The sequence below is a fragment of the Lepisosteus oculatus genome, chromosome 25, assembly GCF_040954835.1.
Source record: "Lepisosteus oculatus isolate fLepOcu1 chromosome 25, fLepOcu1.hap2, whole genome shotgun sequence".
NCBI classification, from domain to species: domain Eukaryota; kingdom Metazoa; phylum Chordata; class Actinopteri; order Semionotiformes; family Lepisosteidae; genus Lepisosteus; species Lepisosteus oculatus.
Genome location: NC_090720.1, coordinates 54284 through 62418, shown reverse-complemented (window position 1 = coordinate 62418; position 8135 = coordinate 54284). Strand labels below are relative to the sequence as shown.

The following is an 8135-nucleotide window of genomic DNA, read 5'->3' as shown; positions in this document are numbered from 1 at the left end:
GAGGAGTCTCCGGTCTAAGGTCGCGTCATGATCTGCAAGTGGAGGTGAGAGACGGCGGCGCAGTGGGTGGCAGCGCTGGGAGCCTGGATTTAGTTCCTGGGGTGCTGTCTGTGTGGAGTCTGCATGCTCTGCCCGTGTTCTCATGGGTCCTGTTCATTGGGTGCTGTCTGTGTGGAGTCTGCATGCTCTGCCCCTGTTCTCATGGGTCTGGTTTCCTGGGGTGCTGTCTGTGTGGATACCTGGTGAAGAGACCCAGTGAGTGTTTGTGTGGCCAGCTGCGTCAACTTCAATAAAAATGGCCTTTTGGTTTGTTTGAGTGCTGACTTGCTATGGTGTATTTTTTCTCTCTGTGAACAACACGTCTTACGGCCAACACTACCCACACAGGAGGTGTGTGCGTGACAGCTCCTCAGCTGCAGCAGGAGTCCAAGTGTGCACAGATTTCTTGTTGGGTTTTGTTGTTTGAAGTTTCTGTTTGTATGTAGGAAGCAATTGTGCCATCGCGTGGTCCGAGTTATAGCACGCGAGCAGAGCTCCCGAAGAGCGCCTGCCTCCTGCCCGATTTGACGGCTAAAATCATCACAGAACGGTGAGGAGCCTCTGACACAGCCCCCAGTACTGGGTGTGCAGAAAGAATCCTATTGTACAGTTTTGGTGTGAAATGGCCTCCAGTTCTTGTAACATGATGGGTTTCTCTGGACTGCAGTCCCAGTGCACTCCGCTTTGGATTTGCAGTGGTGTTTTCTACAATGGAAAACCCTTTCTTTGTACAGAATGGAAATGGCAGTCTGCATGTTTTAATAATCTAATGTGATCATGTACTACAGCTTAAACACTGGGCCAGGTGACGTTTGATTCTAAAAGATTTCTCTATCATTTCAGCGGCGCCTTGTCTGCGGCAGCCCGGCAGCTCCTCCTCCCTTCCAGCTGAGACTCTTCCCTCTCCAGAGGTGGGTTAGTGCTCTCAGGTCATCTTCTCTCACACAGCTGTGGGGCAGAAACGCTACTTCCACTGGGCAGAGAGCAGACGGGCAGTGGGAAGGGCAGCCCTGTGTTTGGGGATCAGGGCTGTCCCTGCTGAGGGATGCTTTCAGAGCCAAAGCAACTGGCTGGGTTATGAACTTTATGGTGTGATCCAAATAAGACATACAAAGACAGAGAATGAGAAAGAAATAGTATTGCATGTATCTGATCAAAACACTCTCTTTCAGACAAAACAAATATTGAACAAAAACTTAGTTGCAACACACTGCACTACACTTTCTTCTAGGCTGACATTACTGATAGTTTGTGCTGTCTTCCTTTCAGTCTGCAGGGTGTGCATCTTTTTCCTCAGCTTCCTACACGAGGAATCAGTTTCTCCTGCCCTGGTTTCACTCCTTTATATCTCACAGTCTTCTGCAGCTCCTGGAGGCTGACGACATGTTTGCTGTTTCTGAAAAATTGCTGACTGGCTCATCAGCACAATTGCTGATTCAAAATCCTTTACTCACATGTTGCCTTAGCCTCTGTATCACAGAGATGTGTGCTTTTCTGGGTTGGGTAGATCGATAGTGTGCTTTTGCTCAGTTGCTCTGCTCAATGCGTGGTCTTTTAACTCCGGCTGGGTACGAGCACCTCACTCTCCACACGGCTTTCCAAGGCTCTGTCATCGTGTGTGAGGATGTTGTGTAGCTCGTGAAACAGTTCCCCCATTTGAGCCCTGGATTTACTGGGTACTTGAATACCTGAATCTTGCCGTCAGTCCTGATCACCTTGTTTTTGTTCTGCAAGGACAAGGCACCTCCCCAGCACTGAACACAAACTGATACTGGCGGGTTGATTGTGTTGTGGTGTGAGTTTGTGTCTGTGGGGGTGAGGTGTCCCCTGCAGCGCGAACAAACATGCAGACTCCACACAGACAGCAGCCCTGGAATCAAACCCAGGGCCCCGGTGCTATGAGGCAGCGATGCTAACCACTGTGCCGCAGTATTGCCCCCTTTGAAAATGTCTGACTTCCGTTTAATTTGAGGTCACAAGCTTATAAATGGTCTCACAACGTTTGTCTCATCTCAGGTTTCTCTGACCAGTCCCAAGGACCTGTAGTCACTGACAGCTTCTGCAGTCTGACGGTTCATTTCAGTAGGCTGGAGGGATGGCGCAATTATCCTCAAATCAGTGAGTATTGTTTTGCTCTTGTAACATGAAACATCAAAGAGAAGTCAACAGACCATTCCGTGAAACTGTTCAGACTGGCCCGTGGTGATTTTCTGGGTCCTTTAGTAAGCTGACCGGGACTGTGTCATTGACACACTTTGTGAGAAGCCAGTCTATGTGTTTGCTCTTGTGATCATTCGTGAACGAATGTAAGAGAGGGAGAAGATTCGGCCCTGGAGTGATCCAGTTTTCTATTTAACAACCTCAAACTGCAGGAGAGAAATGCTTCATTTCTAAGATGGAAATATAATCAGAAAGTATAATTAGCCATTTGTGTATATCATGTCAAAAAATGTTTTATATATAAAAAGAATTTAGTAGAGACATTTGCTTAATAAGGCAGTAGAATAAATGTTGTGATGCTGGTGTGATGGTGCTCTCCAACAAACTGATACAAATGGACAGAGAGACAAAGTGAGAAAGAAAATGTGTACATAACAGACATATATGCAGAATACAATACAGTGCTGTAAAGTACAGTACCCTAGAGTGAAGATGGAAATCATTCATTCTGGTGCAGAAGAAGTGAATCTGCTCTCAATGGTTTTCCTGTACAATTGGAACACGTTGTGAATTCTACATAATTCACAGGAAACAAAATAAACAACTCATTCACTCCCCTGCTGTCCGTGACCCAGAGCTCAGTAATCATTTCACTACTGAAGATCATGCAGTTTTTAATGCTTTTCATTTTAACATCCTACTTGTTAATATTTCCTCTTAGATGAGAATATTCTCTTCGGCGTGTCTTTACAACTCTTCTCTTATTGCTCCTCTTGTCAGTAACCCGGTGTGAAAGCTCTCTCTGTCGGAATCAATGTCTTACCTCTCCGTCTTGTGTTTCAGGTCTCCTCTGGCTGCTGACCCTGCCGTCAGGACAGAACACATCCCGCACTGACCACACTGCTGGGTTTACTGTATGTGACAATAAAGAGCTTGAGCAACACATCTAATGTGATCTCTGCACGCTTCCCGAGGAGCAGAGATGATAAGGTCTGTGTCTGTTCCCGAGTCTTTGCGAGAGGCCTGTTTAGTCTGTCACTGAGATGATTTTAGATGCCTGTGAGTCGTGCCCACTGAAAAATGAAATAGTGCAGCACAATGAGACTTCAAGCAAAGATCTCATTAGCCCCTTCTGTGAATTGGTGTCTCGCAAGAGATCTTCCATCTCTTTGAAAGTTTCACAGCTTTGACCTCTAGATTAGAAATGACACCAATTGCACATGGGTCCAGCAACGTTCTATATAGTGCACATCACCATCGGGATGAAAAACAAAAATCCCCAGTGGGAGTCCAGTCTTTCCCTGCTACGCAAATTGCTTTTCGTTAGGTGAGGTCGCAAGTTCTTATTGGAGAATGTTGTACAGTTTCTTAATGCAATAGGGCGAGTAAGACTGAAGTTCCCCCCGTGTTGGCCGATCAGTGGAACGAAACTGAAAAAAGCTCCTTGAAACTGTGATTCATACACTTATACACTGGCTCAGCATGGTGCTCACCTGCTGTCCTTGGGTGTCTGCTGAAATTTGATTTTTTTTCAGGAGCACTGTGACCCAGAGCTCAATTATCATTTCAGCTACTGAAGATCATTCAGTTTTTAATGCTTTTCATTTGAACATCCTACTTGTTAGTATTTCCTCTTAGGTGAGAGGTACTTTTCTTGTACTTTTCTGGGTCTTAGTTGAGTGAGCTTTATTAGAATAATTGAACAATACTTTCACCTCCACATAACACTCATAGATTTTTCAAGGGTTAAATATGGGAGCCACGTTTCTTACATGTTTCCTTTTGTAAGTTGATTCACAAAGCTTTCACCGCCTCCACTCCAGTGAATCACTTTGTTTAGCAAGTGATCAGGTGGAACAGTTTAATTTCTTCCTGCAAATAATGCCTTTTCCTTTTTCATCCCATTCAAGTCTCCGTCCTAGTTAGAGTCATTGTGATGTAGAACGGCAGTGGTCCAGTTGAAAGGTTCAAGGTTTCACTGTGTTTTAGAGTGCAGATAAAGAAGATAATAGGAGAGGAAACTGGAAAAGCCGTGACTCTGTCATTCCATTCAATTCAATTTATTTTCATATAGCGCCTTTCACAACAAGGTTGCCCCAAGGCGCTTAACAATGCAGGTAAATATACATTTTGTGAATACAGAACTGAAGACAATGGAGGAAAGGAACCAAAGACTCAGTAAGGAGAATAAAATCCTCTAGGGGTCCAAGGTCAACTGGCTGCCCAACCCCTTTGGGCATGCTAACATTATATCATTAAAAAAAAAGAAAGAAATGAATGCGGGTATTAATCCATCCATCCATCACGTTATCTGTATGTCAGTACCCCACGCAGGTCTCTGCAGACCAGCAGAATCCTCCTAAACGACAGCTGTATCCATGATGCCCCTCTTGGATCCATGGCACTGATGCAGCATTCAACTCACATGGTGCCCAGCCCATGACAGACAGTATTTCTCCTCTGCAGCATCCCTGTGAGGCAGGACAGGTGCCTGACCTCTGAGAGCCTTGTAAGTAAGTAGAAGGAGTTTGAAGTCCGCCCTGTACCTGAGAGGAAGCCAATGAAGAGAGAGAAGTATGGGGGTTATGTGGTCATTCTTTCTGCTCCAAGTAACAATTCTAGCTGCAGCATTCTGTAAGTATTCAAACTCTTTGCTGTGACAAATCTAACGTACTTTAGGCAGACAAAACGACCTTAAAAAGCCACATGATTTTTAAGTAGTCTGTCTGTGTGTAGTAACAGTGGTTCACATTATTTCAGAACGTATACTCCCGTCTCTGTAACTTTCCTCAGTCAGCTAGTGAACATTCTGTATTTACACCACGAATGCACTACTTTGTCTCGCGCGCGGTCACACTGGCCGTCCACAGGCACGGGCAGGAGCAGGGAACACGAGGCCGCTCTGTAGTGCCCCTGTGGCTCTCCAGCAGAGGGGAGCACTTTGCTCAACAGCCCTGAGCCAAAGGACCCAGTGATAAAGCTGAAAATCTGGCAAGTCCCCCAGTCTCCCTGGGGCGCTGAAGAGGATTTCATCTGATGCTGAGGTTCCTGTAACTCAACACAAAATTGAACACGGCGAGTTATGAGTTTGTGAAGAAGTGACAGCGGAACAATGTCAAACAGGAAGTTAACCTACAGGAAAGAATGAATTGAATCTCTGATATTCAAGCACGCAGTGTGACATCCACTGTCTATTTAAATCTACTCTGCAAGTCTTACAATTCTTTTTCATACACTGTCTCCTGGTTATTGTTTTGTGAGTGCTTGAACTGTTTCTCAGTAGAAATAAGACTGATAACTCACTGCTTCAGGATGCACACTATCGTCGATGAAACCTGTGGTGTAAGCAAGCGAAAAGAGACAGATCCTTCTAAAACACAGAGGCCATCGGCAGGGCAGAAACACTCTGCAACAGGTAGGAGCTGTGGAGCCGTGATTCCCCCGAGCCAGAGCCCTCGTCCTCCGTCGACAGCGAACTGAGCTCCAGCGACTGGAGCAGCTACCTGCCGTCGTGGGACCTCCTGCAGATTGGGAACGGGTAAGGCAATTCGACACGAGCCCACTCCTCTTCCCACTGCTTACACCCCTATAACAAATAGTTTCAGGGTATTCAAGTACAGGATAAAGAGATGACAGGTGTTCCCAATTGGCTGAGGATACAACTCTCTCTCTGAGAAAGCACACAGAGGTGGACAAAGCAATTAAATGCCTTTACAAGTCATTTCCTCTGTTTCTGGTCTTTCTTTACATATCAGAAAAGTGAACTGGTGGCTGTTGGAAAGTGTCTGCTCCGTACGTAATATACATGTAAAAGATGTGATTAAATATCTTGGTATTAAGATTTTCAAAAAGGTGATTTTGTGATTTGATGTTCTCTACCTTAGTAAAATAAAAAAAAAAACTTTATTCATGGTTGCTATTTGTCAAACACGGGCAGAAGGAGGCCTAAATGCTACAGGGTTTAGAGCATCTAATACCGATACCGACAGTATTATTTACAAAATTAAGCAAAGTAGGTGATGTATGTTTCCCTAATTTAATCATTCAGGAACTAGGTATTGATGCTTTTAAGAAACTAACAGTAGCCCATCAGAAACTATGGAAGAATTTACAACCTTTATTAGACTACAAGGAAAACAATTTAGTTATACTTGTACTAATAAATACTTCAGATCCCTCTCGCAATCTCACAATATCTTGTCAAACTATTTTGGAGCACCTCTTTGGGGAAAGTGAGTGGAATCAAACATGACTATTGTCAAACAGATTTTGTATGAATAATAAGGTTAAGGCGTCAGTACAAAATTGTACATTGAATCGACCCGGTAAAGATACACAGTGTGCAAAGATTTAAAAGTAATATAGATGATAATTGTCTATCTCAAAGCAGCCCATAAACCTTACGTTTGATTTTGTTTTTTCTGTTGTTAAAACACTCTGAACAGATCGGTAAAATGGTGTAAAGAAGGCTTCTAATTCTGACATTTCCTGTAGACAAATTGATGTTATTTTACTGCTCAATACTGCTGAACCGAATCTAAAATATAATGTATCATTGGCTTAATCATTATACTTGCTCGTTATTAGATGTAGAAATAGCCTAAAGATGAGAAATAATCGAAAATTGAATAATTAGACCGTATGTCGTAGTAGCAGAGTGTACTTCTCGCCTACTTGATGTGGTCGAGCAACTCCACAATCGCCATACAATCCGTCCGTTCTCATGCTCTGACTTTCAGGTTGGGCAGTGGAATGGATTCCAGGGCAAACTCGTTCTTGTTTGATTATCCGTGTGAAATCTCGCCCAATATAACAGGTAAACTCATGCACTGAAATGATGCGCTTCCAAATTAAAGCGACACGCATTTGAATAATTCAAAATACACACGAGGGAACGTCTCCAAACCATGTCTAAGTATCACAACATGAAAGCTGTGCGTACCTTATCTTTATTTGACTGTATAATGTACTCCGGTGATCTGTAACGTAGTCTTGCGTGCATCGTAAAGGATCCGGACTTCCGGCTACGGAAAACCCGGAGTGGATCGGCCTTTGCACCGGACCCGGACTTCCGGCTAAGGAAAACCCGGAGTGGATCGGCCTTTCCACCGGACCCGGACTTCCGGCTACGGAAAACCCGGAGTGGATCGGCCTTTCCACCGGACCCGGACTTCCGGCTACGGAAAACCCGGAGTGGATCGGCCTTCCACTGGATCCGGACTGCCGGCTACGGAAAACCCGGAGTGGATCGGCCGTCCACTGGATCCGGACTGCCGGCTACGGAAAACCCGGAGTGGATCAGCCTTCCACTGGATCCGGACTGCCGGCTAAGGAAAACCCGGAATGGATCGGCCTTCCACTGGATCCGGACTGTGAGCAGCTTTTGTCCAATCGGCGCTGAGATTTCAGCAGGAGGCGGGAGACAGGCTCTTGTCCAGTCACACAGCTTCAGTCCCGGGACTTTTCCGAATTCCGGCGGGCGGTGACACTTCCGAGAAATGTCCACTGGGTGGCGACAGAGATACACGGAGCTGAGTCTCAAAGCGCTATCGGAAAGACTTGAAATCGGAAATACATTTGTTACGTTTTAATCCCATTGAAAAGGAAGATGAAAATATCGTTTGTATTTTAAAACATTATTATACTTGCGCAATATAATTATTAAGGGAATGGTGTGAGAGGAGACCGTGTTTGAACAGTTTAAGACGGATGTAAAGACATTTTATTTCAGAATGTCTTTCTGAAATGTGTCTGTTTCTGTGTTGTAAGAACGTTGAAGCATGGACGGGCCTTATCTGCATTTACCTTGTTGAATCTTTTTTTCCATAAAATGTACATGTATTATTGCATGTACCCTGACAATACGATTGGTACGTTACGTTTTCTTGTAGTTTTTGGTCTCATAAAAAATACAAAAGTATGAGTCGATGACGTCA

At 44.6% G+C, this 8135-nt stretch overlaps 2 long non-coding RNA genes across 2 annotated transcripts; one reads left to right on the top strand and one right to left on the bottom strand.

Moving 5' to 3' along the window:
- Positions 1-496: 496 nt before the first annotated feature.
- On the top strand, positions 497-3920 carry LOC138225050 (uncharacterized). The gene is made up of 4 exons (XR_011183604.1): positions 497-589; positions 883-950; positions 2056-2157; positions 3043-3920. It is a non-coding gene; the product is annotated as an uncharacterized lncRNA (long non-coding RNA).
- Positions 3921-4243: 323 nt separating this feature from the next.
- LOC138225073 (uncharacterized) lies at positions 4244-7273 on the bottom strand. The gene is made up of 2 exons (XR_011183657.1): positions 6874-7273; positions 4244-5785 (listed from the first exon to the last, which is right to left on the bottom strand). It is a non-coding gene; the product is annotated as an uncharacterized lncRNA (long non-coding RNA).
- Between the last annotated feature and the right edge of the window lie 862 nt (positions 7274-8135).